The sequence below is a fragment of the Platalea leucorodia genome (genome assembly GCF_965183815.1).
Source record: "Platalea leucorodia genome assembly, chromosome: 8".
NCBI lineage: Eukaryota > Metazoa > Chordata > Aves > Pelecaniformes > Threskiornithidae > Platalea > Platalea leucorodia.
The window spans coordinates 1,703,475-1,721,700 of record NC_138830.1 but is presented as its reverse complement, the minus strand read 5'-3'; the positions used below and the strand labels follow the sequence as shown (position 1 = coordinate 1,721,700).

The 18,226-nt window shown below is 47.3% G+C and overlaps 1 protein-coding gene across 1 annotated transcript in view; it reads right to left on the bottom strand.

Moving 5' to 3' along the window:
* The window catches only part of GNB4 (G protein subunit beta 4), a 28,736-nt gene extending 11,631 nt beyond the window's left edge, over nt 1-17,105 (bottom strand). The window contains exon 1 of the mRNA XM_082320337.1: nt 17,019-17,105. The gene's annotated coding sequence lies outside the window, so the exon portion shown is untranslated. The remainder of the gene's footprint in view (nt 1-17,018) is intronic.
* Nucleotides 17,106-18,226: the final 1,121 nt, after the last annotated feature.

The window sequence follows — 18,226 nt, the reverse complement described above, 5'->3', positions numbered from 1 at the left end:
ACATCCAAGGCGGGTTTTGTTTTAATTAAAGATGAAGCTTTTGAATCCTAGGCTACAGCTGAAATAGCAGGTTTTCTATAATTTTTTTCCACATTTTCCCTGGGCAAGGCACGACGAGGTTTTCATTTCAAAAGCACCCACACAGTGAGAAGGGACAGTAAAGATCGAACCGTCCCTAAAAGCATCCTCATGCTGGTACAGCCTACAGCAGTTCCCATCTGAACAAGGACTCAAAGCAACCGTAATAAAGAGATCAATAAGCAGTAAGACCACGTGCAAGCACACTTGCAGGTTAGTAATTATTTTCTATCAGGTTTTTTTTTTTTTTCAGTGTGTTGAACAGTTTCCTCAGATCAATTTTCCTCTTTATCCCCAGTACAGCAGTGCAGCCAAACACCTCTACGGAGACCTCTTCAGTCTATTCACATTCGTGTAGACTCCAATATCCTTGCGGTGAAAGTAAAGCAAGCTCGTAGCTCACTCACAAACAAGCCAGGCACTTGTTTGTATTTTTTTCATGATAGAAAAAGCACACCAGAAAGGTGGCGGCGGTCCCACTACGTTATCTAAAAAGCCCAAAACACTTCTAGCCTATAGAAGAAGAAAGATGAAAGTCAGACTACTCCTCACAAAATGAGAATTGAGGGAGGAAGGAAAAGAAGTGGGGAGAAGAACCCATTCAAAACATTATTCTAGGCTTTTTATTGAAGCACGAGAGGCAATACAGTAGTGTCCCCCCAATTTAGGCCACTGAAAAATGGCTAAAAAACAGGGGAAGAAAGGTCCCAGTGTGGCTGGTAAATTGTAGACCTCTAGGGGAAGCCCTTTACTTGGCCTAGCTACTGGTTCTTTGTACTTCAGTAGTGATGTGCTCTGACAGACAGACTCTGGAATGCTTTTTTCCATCTATAAAACACAACACTTCATAGATGTAAAGAGTGAAAGGTTTTGGTTCCAAGTAGCTTACTAATAAGATAATCCCCCTTGGACTAACAGCTCACACAAGCGTTTGAGACCTACGAAACTTCTCACTCCTCCAGAAGGAAAGTGAATCTTCATTAACTATCCATCTACTCTATTCTCCTTTCAATCTGAACCTCCACGCTTTCCACAGATACCACTGCAAAGTCCATTTCAGAATAAACCCACAAACATGCACAAACTAGATCTTCTCCAAATCAAAATACATCCGAATCGGTAAGAGCACAGTGGCAGCTTAGAAGGTCTAATGTTTTCAGCTATACGTAAGCGAACTGTGAAGTTCACACCTTTCCCTCTTAAAGCTACGCTCTGTTCAACCACAAAGACATTATAATCCATATGTGAATATTCTAAGAGACTACTTTATTTAACATCATCTTCCTATTTCAGAAGCCCAGACTACTTAATATTGCTTAATGCACAGCAGGCGTAAAACAGAAGTCATCGACACTAATGTCCGATTTCAAAAATCGAGCATTAAAAAGTGCAATCACTTTAGCATGCATGCTAATCACGTGCCTTTGCAGTCTTCAAAATTTAACTACAATTTTAATATATTTGATTGGAATACTATACCTCTATGAAATATAGCCCCACTTTCAGTTCCGACAGTGTCAAATTATCCTTTTTAAAGTGTCTTCCCTTTTTTTTGTTCCAGAACCTGCACAAAGGTAACACAGGCAAAACAACAAGACTCCAATGTCTAAAGCAAGCCAGCCATGGTATCTGCCAACGTTTCAGCAGTCTTGCACGCTATTTTTAACAGATGATAAAGATTCCTAACAGAGAAGTTGATGTACCTCTCATTTTCTGAGAAGGGAAGTCGGCTTCTGCCCTGTGATGTGCCACACACTTCGTTGCTCTGTAAACAGTAACTTCAACACAGAGAATAATTGATCATAAAGAAAGTGAGATTACTATTCAGCTGAAGCATGCATGGCCGGTCACAAGTAGCTAAAGTCAGGGCAATTTTTTTATTGATAGGTAAAACTACGAGCATATTAGAAGAGCAGCTGTAGCATCGCACTGGCACTCAAAGACCGTCAATGACCATGCTGCACTTCAACCTCAAAGTCAGCGTTAATGACTTCAATGTCATTCACATCAGCACTGCTCATCATTGCTGCCATGTCTGCACCAAGCTGCACCAGCAGCCAAAGAGCTGTTACACTTAACAGCTTTAAATCGTTACACCTATACGAGATCCTACACGAACATAATCCAGCTTCAGAAGCCTTCTCACCCACCCATCTTTAGCTTAAAAATCAATTCCTAAGCAAATTAAAGGACAATGATATTTCATCCTTTTTTGAAAGAAATAACTTTTTTTTTAGTTGAAAAGTCCTAGCAACATTAGTATGTTCTAAATTTGCAACGTCATTAGCATTACTGCTCAGCAGAAACCTGTCAGTGGCTCAAGGTCAAGCTATACCTCAAGGAATATAAGGGCCTCCAAGCCAGTACGCATTTCTACAAAATTTCTAGATTCATTTTGGAACTGGACTATTCTAACTTTAAGTATCAGAGTTCCTTTCCAGTATGCAGCCACTGAAAAGCGAACTCTGAGATATTCTTAAGCTATATATAAACACCGGGATACTACAGTAAACAAACTAAGTGCACAGTTTAACCGCTGAACTGAAGCGTATCCACCGCTCTCTGTTGCACTGGCTGGCTGCAGCTCCCACTACCACTGCTCATGTATTCGGGTGATCATCCGCCATAAAGTGTTTAGCAGGAACGTGAGCAAGATGCTTCCACTTGGGATTTTTAATTTTTTTAAGCACTATTTTGAGGTGCCCACATGAAATTACAGAAATTGAGTGGGTAGAGAGGAAGCTCTCATGGACGCTCTTCCAGATTCACGCTAACTCTGCAAGCAGCACGCATGAACTCCTGTCCATCTTCTGCGCGAACACCTTACTGATGCCATACTCACGACAGCAGCGCAGGAAGATAAGCGCGTGCTTGGAACTTGCGCACGCAGACTCATCTGTGTCTGTTTTAATGCTTCTGATGCTACAGTGATATGGTTAAAAGAGAGGAAAAGGGAGGAAGCCATAGTCAAGATGTAGTTATGTGTATAGACCATTATCCAGGCTCGATTTACTTGCCGCACACCGTTTATCAGCGAGGTGACCAGTGAAGCACAGCAATAACACAGAACTGAGATGGCTGGCAGCAATGGCAAAGCAGAGGCTGCATCCTACAAACCCATCCTCAGTGCAGCGAAGCAGGTCATCACCGCAGCCTTGAAGTGTGCTATTTCCCAACGCTACCAGTTATCAGATAAAAAAAAAAATGGTTTTTATCAGATTAAATGCTGGGACTGCTTTTGCAGGGCTTACTGGGATTGCAAAGAACAGAAGCGATCTCTGTATTGCAAATTTTTCCTCACACAACAGATTACTGAAAACCTCAGCGGATTCAACTCCAACCTGTACCAGGTTACGAAGGACACATGCCTGTCCGTTCTCCCCTCCAGGAAGACTGATACAGCCAGGCAGGAGCACTGCTCCACAGCCTGGAAAATTCTTTATTCCAAACATGAACTTCCCCAGGAGCCCAGCTGTACCGTACTCGGCTGTGCAGGCAGCGAAGCCGTCAGCTCTTGCACCCCTATGGGAAGAAAGAGGCAGTCTCGGGAGACTGGAGGTAATGTAATGTCTACCTCTCTGACTTATTGATATTTTTAATAAACATTTAGTCAGAGAAAAAATATTCCGAGTTACCTTAGGTGCAGAATACTAGAGGTATCTGCTTTTCAACATGCACAGGTAGAAACCCTGATGAAGCAGCCAGACGCCTCTCTTCAAATGCAATTCACGATGTGCATGATGTACTATGAATAACATCATCTGCTACGGCAGAGAGGCCTTGAGGGGATGAGCAACAGGAAGGGGAAGAACTTCTTAATAGCACTGGCAGCCGGGGGTGTACCACTGCGGGACACCCAAGCGATTAGGAAACGGGGTCAAGGACACGAGATGCTTCCATCAGAAGCAACGACACGGGGAGCTCGTGGCGAGCAGTAACTGTTGTGTAACCGAGGCGGCGCATCTTCGCCCTCATAAAAGCAATGCCACTCGTAGGCTGAACTGCACCGCGGCGCAATTCTTCCTCAGCGGACTTGTACAAGCGAATTTACGGATACCAAAATAAAGCGCCTCCCAAGGCAAAATAATTAACTAAGTCGGATTCCACAGCATATCTAGTGTCAAGAAAGCCACCGGCAGGCTCGAGTGCTCCGCAGATAAATTACCCCTCACATTATTCCTGATTCAGTAGCATCATCATTTGCTGAGAGTTTAATTCATTATACAGGCAGGCAGTGACAAATTACCACAGGTTCTTGTCTCCAAAGTACTTTCTCTGCAACACATGGACTCAAACGTTGTGGCTGGAAAAACACCCTTTTCTCTGCAAAAACTCACTCCAAACGCACTTGAGGACGCACTGTAAGAAGACCGGCCGAGCCCAGGAGCTGTGCGACGCGACGCACCGGCCGGCGGCGGGGCAGGAGACAGCGCCTACGCAAGCCGGGATGCAGGCAGTTCATCGGACCTGTCGCAGGGAGCGGGAGAGCCAGGAAACGGGCTGATATTTGCAGATTACTGGAAGCAGAATAGTCAGGCATGTAGTGATAGGAACCTTTAGTTCTGCAAAGTAGCGCTATTTCTGTCTCAAGAGAAGATTACAGTTTACAAACTAAGTTGCTAAGTAATTTGGTTTCTGGAAAAAAAAAGAAAAAAGGGCATTTTCACTTGCCTCGGCAAGCTTAGCTTATTCCCATATAAAATCACCGTAGAGAAAGGAGGGGGGGAAAAAAAAAAAAAAAGACTAGAGAAGCGTAAATACGTCCCTCCCCACAACAAAGCACTGCTATTTTTGTGCCAAATATATAGAGATTAAAGGGACTGCAGAACGAACAGTCTGCCTGACTGGATTCTTAAGAGCTATCAACTAAAGAATTATTTAGGCAAGAATTTTATTTTGTATCAAAAAATCAGTCCTTTAGAATTGAAATAAGTGCTTACCTATATCTATCAACCTCAGTTTTTCAACTCATACGCAGTAAGATCTCACAAGGGATCAACACATAGCAGCAGAAAGTAAGAGAGGAGGCTTCACATAGCTTTCGTGTGATCATCCCTACTAGTGATCACACAGGTGGCTAAACATAAGGAATGCTAACTATAGCGCTTTACTAATTATAGGAAAAAGACACCAAGAAATACTCCAGCTCTCTCTGGAGGGAGCTATATTGGTAACTCACACACATTCAGGCTTCAGTCCGCAAAACCTTCACATGCTGAAGTCACTTGTGTAAAGTTACCTGCTTGTCTTCTGTTAACTGCTGACAGCGTACGCAGGCCTTGCTGTCTCGGCAGCGGTGGACTGGGGTTCTGGCTCTGAAGCTGAGCTCTGGCAGCACGCACAGACCAATGCTTTATATATTCACAATGTGCCAAAGAAGAGTTTGATAAAATATTTCCTCATTTAGTGACACTAATCAAGACTTTGGCAGCTTTGCCCACTCATTTATGTCTCTCCAAAACCATGAATAGAGAAGAAAAACATACAGAGGTTTTATTTCTTACAGCCTGAAGGGAATGGATTTGACATATTCAAGAACAGTTCACAATCTATGAACTTTGACGCAGCGGACAAAGCCTTACGTAAAGTGAAATCTCTGCCTGCGCAACAGCCACTTAAAATAAATGCATTAATGCTATACTGTAGTTACATACCTTTATATATGAAAAGTGTTTCAGCTGGAATTTTACGTAATATGTTTACTATGGCAGAGGACCACACACACGCTCAGCTCTCTACTGAGGAAAATTAAATATTTAATGCCTTTCTTTTTTACTGTATCTTGACCCTACGTTGTCTCTCCTCTGTTTGTCAGAGACCTTACCAGCTACTCCATTCCCAAGAATCCTTTGTTCTCATTTGTAGCTGCGCTGCATCAATAAACAAAGACAACAAAGGAAGGAGCTTTTATATTGATTGACTAATACTTAAATCTCAGCAGGGGGAGGAGTAAGTTGAAATAACAGTGTAGAAGGGCTGTAACTGTGCCGTTGTGTACCTTGCTCCTTCTTGCTCTCTCTCCTCTCCGACTCTTCAGTGCCTCTCCTTCCCTTCTGTGTCTTTAACACATACTTTTCAGGGGTGGATTAGCTGCAGAACATCCCAGACATTTCAGTAAAGAAAGAGAATAACGATTAATTTTTAAAAAAACGGTTACCATTTGGAACGTAAGCTTGGAAACCCTAACTGAATCTTTTCCTTACGATTTTTACATTTTCATTTTCTAAGACGGACTGAATTGCCGCCGCTTTCCGCGCGCCGGGCAGCCGTGAAGGGGAGCTCTCCCGTGGCGGGGGCCCCCGGCCTCCCCAAGAAGAAAACAGGAAGCAGCCTGGGTGTGACCTCGTCGCTGAGGTCAGCGCTATTGTTGCACTTCTGCACATTTTGGAAGTGTTTTAAAGTGATACGTCTCCATTCTAGCTTTGGTACAAAAACAGGAAATAATCAACCAACGCCTCTCGAGAGGAAGGGTATTAGCAGAACTTATTTAAACATCCATTTCTCTAACAGATACCATCCGCAATTTTAAGGAACCGATGAACGTATGTGCTCAAAATCTCATGTACAGCTGGAAAGGTCCCAAAGAGACCCAGGAGCAAGCACCAAATCAGCGGGGTACGAAAGCAGCCTGGCCCCTTCGTGTGCCAACGTGCCCCATGCAGTTACATCACGAACACAACCCCACCCACCACCCGTGCGGCGGCAGCAGCAGTTTCAAGCCAACAACATTGCTCCTTCCTTCCTCCGCCAAAACACCTCGTACCCCTACACATCAGAAAGAAGAGAGTATCTGCCACTTTATACGCACACAGTTACTTAGCTTGTGATTTTAGCGTAACTTTGAAATACAGCCTGCCACATAAAGATGTTTGTGTTTACCGCAAGAAGTACTCGGGGCTATTAACAGAAGTGATGCGAGTCAGACAAAGACAAAGATCTGTGTTCACCTTCAGACCTCGGTACCCTAAGCGCCGGCCTTCAGCCTTTCTCAGGGCGGGAGGAGAGCGGCGGCGGCTGGCCCGCGCCCTGCCGCGGTGCTGCTGGGTCCAGAAGCCCACGCCGCTCCAGCGGCGCTGCCGACGCGGCGCACGCACGGCCGGCCAGCGAGAGCGCGAAGCCGCGCGGCGATCGATCGCAGCAGATCACGACATCGTCTCCGCGTTTGATCACTGGTTTGATTACGGTTTCCATAGAAGACAAACAGACCAACAAATACTGACCTTGTTAACAGCAGTCACAAAGTAGACATAGGAAATCATGGTTTAGAAATTAGAGTGAAATAATTCTTAAGAAGTTTACTAGTAAAAAGTAGTCCGTGACTTTAGACTTTTACCCTTCTTTATACAACACGTTGACAGTTCACTAGACTGGTGCCTTTAAGCTCAGAGATATGAGTCTATTTCTAAAACGCAACTTAAAGTCTAAGCCAAGTACATTCATAGAACACGTACAGAAAGCCCCTACTCTTCTTTGCCCACACACGCGAGAGTCTAGAAAAAACCCAAGAAATTCAGTGTGAAGCACAAGGCTGAAAAAAGCACAGGAAGGAAGGAATTTTTAAGAGTCATGAATATTTCACAGTCCAAAAGAGTGATTTTTCCAAAAGTAACATTCTTGCATCTTATATTCATTATGTTCATTTCCAGGTCAAAACGTTTTGGTACATAAGCACAGGTTTATTTTTATCACACTCCCTACAAACAGAACTTCATGTGAAATTCAAGTTATGTTGTCTTCCGTGACTATAATAATGATTCTCCAGTGACAATCTGGTTCGCTGACCACAGGACACTCCATCACTGAACAAATCATTATTGATTTTGCAATTCAAAACGCGTCAGAAGTGGGACGAAAGACCTTAATGAGGCAAAAAGATAACACCCTAAGTAACAAAACAGACAGACATGGTTCCAGTCCAATTTCTTCCTTGGGGACAGACAGGTGGACACGGACACACGCAGCGCGAGCCAACATCCTACATTATTTGCCTCTTCAAATACTCAGCTACACTCAGAAACTATTCTAACAAGTTTTGCTATGAAAAGTGTACTGGAGAGTGTGACGATTCAAGTAATTTTGAAAGACCACTTACATTTCAATCCACCTCTAAACAAGTTTGATGTTGAATTTTTTTAAGGGGCTAGTACACTGATATTTACTGAAGCACATTGATATTTACCCAAGTGGCACAGTACCCTTGCCTCTGTAGGGCCAAGCAGCGTTCGGCGTGTAAAATCTGGTCTGGCACCTACACGCGCAAGGGATTGCTTAAGCAGCCTCGTTTTCTGAGAGCATGCAGACTGCACAGTACGCTTAAAAGGCACTAAGTAGACAAAGTTTTAGGTTTAAAGTGGAGAAGATACACATGAAGAGGAACTAATACTGTCTACAGGAAGAGTGCCTCGTTTCAACTAAGATGACTGTTCACTTGACTGAAATAATTTCTGGCTGACAGTTTTTGAAAGTGGAGCACTCTTACACACTTCAGGAGCAGAAAGCCCAGCAGTACCAGTTACACATACACATTGCATCCTTTCAAATCTATCACCAGCTTGGAAAAAAAAAAAATGCATTTGATCTATACATAGTCTTCAGCACCCTTCCCTCCTCCTCACCATTCAGCACCACACACACACTCCCTTGGTACCAAAGCTACAGCGAGGCATTATGCAGCTCACATAATTATGCAGCTGTAACATTTAGCATACAGCTGTACTCTTTCATAAGAAAACAAGGGAATATAAACATTTGCTTTTTTATACTGATTATCCAAAGATCAGATAAAGCTATTGCCCTCAGGTCTGATTTTCATTTTGCTTTTGGTTCACAATACGTTTCTGGTCAATTATTTGTGATTCTAAGCCACAAAAATGAAGTTCTCTTCCAGACTAGAGTTCAGGCTACTTTAGTAGTTTTTTCCAGTTTTTTTTTTTATAGACGCATATTATCATAGTCCTTTAAAAATCTATCCAAAACTTCACTTTACAGAGAGCTACTGAATGATTAGAAATCCCATAATAGAAAGTGAAAACCCTAAGTACTGTTTTACACCCCTACTAATGCAAGTATGGGACTAGGATTACATACGCCCCGTAACTACCTCAGGTATCACTTGTGATGAGATTGATATATCTAATCTATACTCTTTTGATGTTTCTCATGCAGTATTGCCTTTGTTGAAATGGTCACTTATTAAAAAAGAAACTACACCAAATACTTAAGGAAGATGCTATGTTAGAGCCACATGTATTGCTGTGCTTCTATCTTGACGCTTGCAAGGTTCTCAAAGGCTGTCTTTACAGTAGGAGTATTTTTAACGTATTGATTATACCTAGCAGAAAACTTTTAGGCAAGATAAAAACCTTTCTTATTAAAAAAAACCTGTCTAGATAAAGCTGGCATTATGTCGAAAGGAAGCTCTAAATTAAACTTGTGATTCATTATTTTTTCACACCCTTGCAATGTATTAAGATCCAAATGTATTTGTAGGCTTCATAGCCCAAAAAGAAGAAAAAAAATATTCAGGTCACACTAACATACAGAGCATAGTGGCCAAAAGTCAGAAATTACCTGCTTGGCTATTGGAAGGAAAATGGCCCTAGATGAAGTTTCCAACAGAAGAGGATGGAAGAGAAACAAAATGCTGAAGGAAAGAAGTACAATATTCCCCCTAGAAGCAGCCTTCCCCAAAGTGTCACTTTTTTTTTCTTTTTTAATACAAGAACTTTTCTGTGAAAACGTGACAGGTTATAAATAGCAGAATTCTCCTGTGGAGACAAAGCCTATGGTTCTAGACAGGAATGGATCTGCCAGGCACCGTGGCCACAAGAGAGCCCGCGGCTGCACAACCTGCTTTGCTGGAGGTTATCTTTCCAATCCGCTGAAACTTCTGTTCCCGTAAATACTTCCTACATATCCCAGGCAAAGCAAACTGGGTCAACAGCAGCCCAGCTAAGGACATCGCCTCTGCTTCCAGCCTTCACCAAAGAGCAGGCGCTGTTCTTGTAAGTCTTTTGGTTTTAACATGTGCGATACGCATCTTACCATTCTGGAGTTTTCCTCAGAGATTGTGACTGAAAGATTAGCAAAAATGGCTAAATATTCTTCAATTCCTGCTTCCAGAAGCTAAGTGCAAAGCAAAACGGTATCTGACCCAATGCAAAAGCAAACATTAGCCACACCAATGAAACTCTCAAGCAATTTAACTGTTTGCTTAGGATGTTGGCCTTTCAGCTGTCATCTTGGCAAAGTTACTACGAAGGTCTACGATTCAGGGCCACAAGGTTTCTGCAGAGACTGAGGACAGAAAATTGCTCAAGCTTCTGAAGCAACGCCACTAGGAAAAGTCAATTTTCTCTTCTTCATTTCATCCCTTTTCCAAGTGTGTGTTTGGCTTTTGATGCCCTTCTATTTGCATCTGTAACAAACTGTAATAGATGAGAGGACAAAAAATGCCTCAATGCCTTCCCGTCTCCAGCTCCCTGACCTTCCCAATTAGCTGCTTCTTCCTACAGCCTGGGGAGCAGCAAGGAAGCGCTGACATCCTTACGTACGCATTTGTAGCGCTTTACTGTGGACTCGTATTACCTTTTTATCCTGCTGTACAGGAAAAAAAAAAAAAATCCAGCTCCCTCTTTTGGGCTGCTTCTAAGACACAAGAGGAGTTTCCCCTTTTCTGTTGCATATCTTCAAGGCTGTGTTTGTAGCACCCAAACCAGCAGTTTTACTTCCTAGCCACCTCACTCTCCCTACTTTGGATAGTTTTTTATTTAGACACCTTGTATCCAAACTACTAGAAAGAGCAACCACAATGGAGAAGTTTCTTGCCCCCCAAGCCTCAGAAGGATTAAAAAGAGGCGTTTAATATCCTGTACAACGCTGCAACACTTCCCTGTGGACCACTGCTCTTCTCCCCCAAGATTGTTAGGGGCGCCCGACATCCCTGTATGTCCGCGCTACCCACCCAAAGGAAGGAAAATGGTACAACAGCATTATCAGTTTCTTGAAATTGTAGGGCATCTGGACTTAACGCCTTCTGGGAAACCTGGCTGTGCCGTTCCGTGAACTCTGCCTACTGTACCCAGTGCTGAGGTTGCTACAAAACCCGATGAGCTCTTCTGCTTCCTTTCCTTCCCGCCACCAACGTGCACATGTGCAGGAAAGGACTCCAGTTTACATTCTCACATAGCAACACAAGATAAATACATTCGCTTAAACCAAATTTATAATTTTAGGGGAGGAAAAAAAAGCTTTTATACAATAAGCCTACCTAAAATCTAATATACGACAGATTTATTATTTTTTACAGTACTCTGACATTACATTGCACTGGCAAAATCTTTAAGTCAAATCACCAAAACTGATCAGAGTCACTAGATACACACTGAGGCTCTAACTTCAGTGTGTTAAATCAGATTTTGACAAGCATAGCATCTATATATGCAATCTAAATATTTCTTTCAGCTCAATAACAACTAAGCTCAATTTAAATCAAGAATCTGAAGGAAGGAAAATATCTTCCTTTTCCAAACTAGGGATAAAATTGGGTTTCCATAAACAATCACTTCAAGCAACCAGTCACGACAGAAAGGGTCACCAGAAAAATACTCAGATCAAATATTTCTTTTAATCAGATCAATTTTAAATAGCACGTGTTTTAACACTAGATCATGAATAAACACCTTTAATTTTAATGCAAGACTTTAAATGTGTACAAATACCACATAAATTGCATTTTAATGTATAAAAAGAAAATGACACAAGTGCAATTTATGTCAGAAATAATTACTACAGTAAAAAAATACAGGGCAGCAAAAATGTATACAAAAATTAACGCAAAAAGAATCAAATCATCCAGTTATCCTGAAACCGCTTGGGTGCTCTGTGCAAGAGTAGGTGCTGACCACCTGAACGAATAACTGCTCTCTGAAAACAAACCAAACGGGTCCAAGGGCTCCCACCGCCGACTGCGAGGAGGTTATTTGTTCGTGTCAAAGATGCCAAGCCAGTCATCCAGAGCAGCTCCAAGATCTTCAATCTCATTTAAGAAACACATTCAATCCTGGGACTGATTTGATTATTTTCTTTTGTTCCCCTCCCCCCCCATTTGAGAATTAAAGTAATTTTAATCTTCGCATTACTCAGCTCTTTTAATGTTTCAAAACAGTAGGATTCACAATGACTCAAACACTGGGCTTACGTTGAAAATCCATATGATTAGTATTTGTCTGAGATCTAACATAAGGAGGAGGGGAAAACTACAGCTTCTGCAAATCGGCAAACCTATTTTGCCTCCAAACAACTGATTTTATGTAATAGGTGGAACTTGAAAGTGCCTTTTGCTCTACATTACAGTCAGGCACTTCTGTCTTTCCCCTCCTTTCCAGTTTAAGTCCGTTCAGAAGGCAAGAGACTGCAAGAGTTGTAGTAACTGAATCAGAATCTGTCTTACTGTATGTCAGCATTTCACATACTTTCCGAAGCTGAGACATCTTAAAGGAAATGAAACTGTCTTCACTGAGGAGCATAACTATTTGCTAGGTGATGTCCATCTCCGTTTTAATTCTGTGTTTATTATAAACCTTCAGATAAGTCGTCGTTCACCTTCTCATGATGGCATTTCCCCACACTAACTACAGCACTTCATAATAATCAGAACATCGAGTATCACTGATGGCATCCAAGCTGACATCCATTCAAAACATTAAGAAAGTTCACCTCTTGGTCTTTTGTTTCAGGCTCCCTGCAATGATGGACCGTTTCATGGTTCCCACACTGCTGAACACATTAACGCGATCCTGAACAGTACAGATTTTTTTTAAATTAAAGCTGCAGCTTTGTACAGCACTGCCTTGTGTTATCTAGAAGGCTCTATGAAGCTCTCTGCCCTAGTATCAGATATCAAACCACAACCTTAAGAGCACACGTTCATGTTTTTCGTGATCATTTGCTTTAGTTCTGTTTAGCATCTTTCACATAAATTCTGTTACAAAACACTGAGTTGCAAAACACCGAGGTTTCATACAAGAACAAAACAACAACAACTAAATTTAATTACACACTTCAGAAGATGAAATAAGTGACAGGTCTGCATCCAATTAAAGGAGAGAAAAATTTTGGTGGAACTTAAAAAAAATATTTTCTTGATTAGCAATACTATGCATACTTTCTGAACTGCATGTTCCAGGCACTCGGGAATTGCGTTAATCTGAGCATTGATATTCTCAGACAGCATTAAGCACAAAACACAATCACCGCATTATCATAGTCCCTAAGTATTTACATTCCATGAGCAAGCATTGCACATCAAGCTCAGAGATTCTGAATTTCTCTCCAGTTTGATGAGACTTTTTAAAGTGACTCCTGAGGTAGAAGAAAATAAATCATATGACCCTGTCTTCAGTGACACAACAGTCTTAATTTATGACTCTGGCAGAGAAGACAGTAACTGAGGAAGATTTACAATGCACTGCATATTGTGGTTTTGGGTTTTGGGTTTTTTTTTCTTTCTTAGTTCACCTTCAAAATCTCATATTCATAAATTTTGTGGTATTTTTAAAAGTTGCATAATGTTCTAGGAGAGAACTATGCACAGTTCTGTATTCAAAAATATTTTTGCAAGGTTTTCTAATGAGGTTTTTGAGCCCCAGGTTTTTCTTTACAAACTGTTTGGAAAACTAAAATACTTGGACAAATTAAACACTAGACATAATAGTACTCAACTAAGCAACATGAAGATATAGTTGAAACTTTCATTATCCAGCATAAATATAACAGATGATATCTGTAGCCAACAGTTTTCTACGTAAGATTTAAACGACCTAAGCAGTCTATGGAGACCAACTTTTCAAGCACTCGGGAAAGGGCTGAACAGGAGACAGAGCACCACCCATTTGCTCTCTTGCTTTAACCATGTGGAAAAAGACACCCCTGTAACCCGAGACTTAAATTTTTCCTGATTTAACAGATGAGAGATACTGTATGTTATTATTATAGCCTTGGTTCTCAACATATTAAATCTGTATCTACGTTATCCACTGTAAAAACTGCTAGTTGTAAAGAAATAATACGTAATTCAATATTGCCTATATTTTGCCATATTAGGCACACAGCGAGACATATCCATATATTTATGATCTCCCTCTTTTTCCTGGCCCCCTTCTTCTGAGATAAAATCAGGCTGTTCTTTGGAAGCACAAATTAACTTCACCACAGCTATCGTGCTTAAGAATCACAAACACCCACTGAAGACTCCCATCCCATTAAAAGACTTTCAGGATTGTAAGGGTCTGTCATGTGGTTTGTTTCCTTTTCATTTGCTGATATGGTTATCATTCCTGTTAACGTTACTTCAGACTTTCCCCAACTTTAACCAGTAATTACATCTACTATGTCGATCACTTAACTGTCAGATTAGCGACCATCTTTTACATCGCTTCCAATATTTCTCCTAGGAGTCAGAGCAGCTTTAGGTTTTCCTCCGCACGCTCGAACGACTTTGCAGGCTCACAGCCCCCAATATTCCCACCACGACCCCAACAGCCACTTACTCCCCACAAGAACTACCTAAAATCCCTGGATCCTCTACTTCTACTTAGGGAAGTATATGAAATTCCGGAAAGCACAGCAAATGCTCTCGCGGTTAACTCCGCAGGTGAAGCACGGCAGCCCCTACGAACCAGAACAAGCTCATGCTGGCAACTGGCAGAAGAGGAAAAGCACCCAGCTACCACCAGGGAACCGCTTCCCACCCAGCGATCGCTCCCACCCCTCTGTTCAGATTCTCAGTAGAAAACGGACAAAACATTTTTCAAAGCAGGGGCCAAACTAGAACGCAGAACTCCACTGAATACATAAAACCCACCAGACTCGAAAACCTACCGTTTTCACCTCTCCCAATGCTCTTTCTCTCTAGACCATTTTGCCATTCTTTCCCCTTCCTTTCCTAATATTCACTACCTAGGAGAGAACGCTACTATTCTGTTCTTTCACAAATTAATCATATATATTCAAATTAAACTCTAAGCAATTTTTTCCTCAAGTCATACTTAGCTTTGAGACCTACCATGCTCCTACTTCAGAACTGAAAACTGGCCTACAAAATCATGGATTTTCCAAGCTACAATAACTGGTCTAATAAAAGATAACATGTCTATTCCCAAACTGTATGATTAACAAGAGGGAACAGATCGGAGGCTTCTTTTGCATTAGTTCAGGCAATATTACAGCATCAACCAAACTGCTGTCTACCAGATATAAGCAATTTGGATGCTTTTCACCATTTCCAACAGAGACCAAACTAAAAATTAAAGCAGCTAATAACCTCAGCAGTAAATGCAAATAATAAAAAAAAGCAGGTTTTGCAAAAAAAAAAATCTGGATGGGGAAACCGGCAATACCCTCCAAGTCTGACACAAAAAGCACCTCATGACTTTGCACTTTTCCTAAAGACGGGGAGCACCTTCAGATTTACCCGTCGCAGCACTCACGCAATGCACAGGAGTCACGGCCCCTTGCCACGAGACGAATTTACGAAACGCCGAAACCCAAAGAAGTTCCAGATAGGTATAGAAATAAAAAAAGAGAGACGGGTTTCCCTACGCAGCCCCTGAGCCTGGGAAGCGCCTGGGGCTGCCAGCTGTACACGTTCCGGCGCCGGTCGCCGGCCCAGCCGGCGCTGCCGGGACGGCCGGAGCCCCGAGCACAGGCCGACCCCCCGCCGCCATCGCCAACACCCCCCTTTTCAGCGCCGGGCCCGTCCGCGACGACCCCCGCCGACACGGAGGGGCACCCGGCCGCAAGACGGTCTGCCCGCGACCTACGCCGAGGGCGGCTCTCACAGCGGGGCCGCCCGGGTGCCGCCGTCCACCCCCCCCCCCCCCCCCGGCGGCCGGAGCCCCCCGCCCGGGGAGACGCGGGGGCGAGCGGCCTCTCCTGCCCGCCCGGCCCGGCCCCCCCCCCCCCGAGGCCGCGGAGGCCCAGCCCGGCCCCGGCACCACCCTTCCCCGCCGAGGCCGGGCGCGGCGCCGCGGCGTGCCCGCGCGCCGGGGGGGACGGGACGGGGAGCCGGCGACGCCGCCCAGCCACCCCCGCCGGGCCCGGCCGCTGCCGGCGGACCCCGGCGCCCGCAACCCTGAGGCGGGACCGCGCCCCTCACCCGCCCGCCGCCCCAGGGCGGCGCCCCGCCCGGGCCCCCTCCGCCGCGGCCGCAGCCGGCGCCCCGGCGGGAAGCGCCCGGCCCCGGCGGCGGGGCTTTACCTGCCGGCGGGGGTCGCGGCGGCGCTGCCGGCCGGGCTGGGGCCGCTGCTGGCGGCGACGCCCGCGGCCGCCCGAGCGCTCTCCCCCGCTGCGGCTGGGCTCTCCCCGCCGAGCGCCGCCCCCTCCCCCCGGCGCTGCGGCGCGGTGGTGCCGCCCATGCCCCCCCCCCCCCGCGCCGCGGGATGGGGCCGCCCGCAGGGGCGGGGCGGGGGCCGGCGGGCCCGGGGCGGCCCCGCGGGCGCTGCGGGGGGCGCGGCGGCGGGCAGGGGCGGAGGGGGCGCGGGGGCTTCCCGCCGGCCCGGCCCCGCGGCCCCCCGGTGCGCGGGGAACTCCGCGTCCGCCCGCCCGGCCCGGGCGGCGGGGCCCGAGCGGCGCCGCCCCAGACGGGAAGCGCGCTGGAACCTTCCGCCCGCCCGGCCCCGAGCGGCCGCCGGCCGCCGCCCCTCTCCTCCGCCCGGGGGAGACGGGCGGTGAGGCCCGCGGCCCCCCGCGGCCCGGCCCCGCCTCCCCCGGCCGCCCCGCGGGACTCAGCCGCCGCCCTCGGGCGGCCCCGCCGAGCCCCGGGGAACGGTGGGGGACGGTGAGGGCCGCCCGCCGGCCAGCCTTCGCCCCCCGGCGGCGGGGTGGGGCCCGGCTCCGCGGGCGTCCCCCGGCGCTCCGCGGCCCGGGCGGGAAGCACCTACCGGCTGCCGGCGCCGGTAGCGGTCCGCGCGGGTGTCACCGAGCCGCCGCCTCCATGGCGCTCGGACGGCGGGAGGAGCTCCTCCCCCTCCCGCATGGGCCCAGCCAACGGGACGGGCCGTTGCCATGGCTGCGCAGCGCTGACGTCAGAGCGCTTAAAGCGACAGCGCCCCGCAGCTCCCGCCGCCGCGGCCTGCCGAGCCCCGGGCGGCGGCGAGGCCGGGCCGGGCCCCCTCGGCCGCAGCGGGGCGGCCGCGCTCGGGGCGGGGGAGCCGCGGCGCCCGCCGAAGCCCCGTGTGAGGGCTGGCGGCGCCGGGCACCCGGGGGGGAGGCTGCGCAGCCGCCTCCCCGAGCGCCGCGGCGGGCGCGCACCCCCTGCGGCCCGCACCCGGCGGAGGCCCTCGCCCCCCGGCGGGGCCCGGGGCGCAGGGGGCGGCGCGGAGGGCAGGCCGGCGGGTCAGCCCCGCGCCCGGGCGGCTGCTGGGGTCCGCCGCAGCGCTGGGGGCGACGGGCGGCGCGCCTTTCCCGCGAAGCCCTTACCCGCCCCGGCACCCAAAGGGCGGCCGCTCTCCCGCGGCCCCCCGCTGCTGGGCGGCCGCCTCGCCCGGCCGCGGCCTGCGGAGGAGCGCGGGCACCTGGCCCGGCCGGAGGTGAAGGCGTTCTGAGATGCCTCCTCGGGAGCAGCGCTGGCCCTCGTGGGTCTCGCCCCCGACGCCCGGCGGTGCTTCTCTTTGGCGAGCGGCAAGGAGTAACTCCGCTGACCCGCGTAGATCAGTAACAAAGCAGAAGCGACGTGCGTGAACGGATGCTCCCATCTTGCGCGTTCCCCACGCAGCTGCGATCCCGCACCCCTTCACGGCGCGCCCATCCTCACGCCGGCACGTGGAAAGCAGAAGGACCACCAGAGGCTGACTGCCAAGTTGTATCGGTCTCGCCGCGGATCTGCCTGCCCTCCCGCGTCCCGTGCTCAAATGGCGATCAAACGGCCCAGCTACCATCACGGCCAACGTCGGGCCCGAGAGCACGCGGCACAGCTGCTCCGTGGGACGCTCCCGCCGCTCCTCCTCGGGTCTAGCGCAGCCCGGGGCAGGACTCCAGCAGTGCAGAGGGGATGCTTGCACCAGCCATCTTCTCGGCACACGTCTGCCACGCCATCAGCACCACAAAGTCTCAAGATTTTTGTGAGATATTTCACTTGAGTATCGTAACT